This window comes from Lolium rigidum, chromosome 1 (assembly GCF_022539505.1).
Source record: "Lolium rigidum isolate FL_2022 chromosome 1, APGP_CSIRO_Lrig_0.1, whole genome shotgun sequence".
NCBI lineage: Eukaryota > Viridiplantae > Streptophyta > Magnoliopsida > Poales > Poaceae > Lolium > Lolium rigidum.
In genome coordinates this window covers 275,488,698-275,489,902 of record NC_061508.1, presented here as the reverse complement: position 1 = coordinate 275,489,902, position 1,205 = coordinate 275,488,698, and the positions used below count along the sequence as shown (strand labels likewise).

The window sequence follows — 1,205 nt, the reverse complement described above, 5'->3', positions numbered from 1 at the left end:
TTTTTTCTTTCTTTAGAGTTTTCTATATGCACAATTTCTCGATGTTTCGATGAGAATTTCTTGACTTTCCATATATAGAAAGAGATAGACTATAAATGACATCTCTTATGTCAATAAGACCAAAGGGATGGATATTAAATGATAGGAAGTGCTAGGAAGTGAAATAGAATGAAATAGAGCCACTTTTGGCTTCCCTATGAAATGAGGCATGGAACGGAGCCACTACGAAGAAATTCTGGGAGTTACGAAAGAAGCTTCGGACTCATATTGTTCATGGGTTGAGAACGGGAGTTGAACTCTAAGAGGTCGAATCCCCCCTTGTTCCTCAGTAGCTCAGTGGTAGAGCGGTCGGCTGTTAACCGACTGGTCGTAGGTTCGAATCCTACTTGGGGAGATTTGATTCATTCTTTAATGTAAGAATAAAGAATTGAATATAAAGAATTGAATTAAAGGGCTTGCTTTGACCCTTAGGAGTAGGTAACCCGTTCGCTATCCTTATTTCTATTTCTATTGCATTCTATCTCATCGTATCACATTGTGCTCTACGATTCCACTTCGACAAAAGGAAAGAGCATACCTAAGTTCAATAGCTTTACGTCCGCTATCCCGATCATGATTTCCTCAGGGGAAAGTAAAGGCCCTTCCCCCTTTGGAAGGCTGTGGGCGAGGAGGGATTCGAACCCCCGACACCGTGGTTCGTAGCCACGTGCTCTAATCCTCTGAGCTACAGGCCCACCCGTCTCCACTGGATCTCTTCCCGGGGGTACCCCTTCATTTCGGGTTAAGAAGATGGGAAAGCGCCTTTCTCTCTATAAAAACAGCGCGTTCCAAGGCGTGAAGTGGGAGAGAGGGGATGTGATGATTGAGGTTTTGAATAAGACGACCTTTGCATTTTATATTTGGATCTTTTTCGTATTTCAAAATAGTGAAAAAGTAAAATAAGAGGTGTTAAGCTTTTTATCATTCTGGCATCGAGCTATTTTGCCGCAGGACCTCCCCTACAGTATCGTCACCGCAGTAGAGTTTAACCACCAAATTCGGGATGGATTGGTGTGGTTCCTCTACGCCTAGGACACCAGAATATCGAACCATGAACGAGGAAAGGCATGAGATAAATATTGGCTAGTAATTGTAAAGCCCCAATTCTTTACTGAACGGGACACCAAATGAGACTGTACAACAATTCACGATGGCAATGCAGCGGG

At 43.2% G+C, this 1,205-nt stretch overlaps 2 non-coding genes across 2 annotated transcripts; one reads left to right on the top strand and one right to left on the bottom strand.

Annotated features, from left to right (window-relative positions):
* The first annotated feature begins 322 nt into the window (after nt 1-322).
* On the top strand, nt 323-394 carry TRNAN-GUU. The gene has a single exon. It is a non-coding gene; the product is annotated as a tRNA-Asn (tRNA).
* A 266-nt stretch (nt 395-660) lies between these two features.
* TRNAR-ACG lies at nt 661-738 on the bottom strand. The gene has a single exon. It is a non-coding gene; the product is annotated as a tRNA-Arg (tRNA).
* Between the last annotated feature and the right edge of the window lie 467 nt (nt 739-1,205).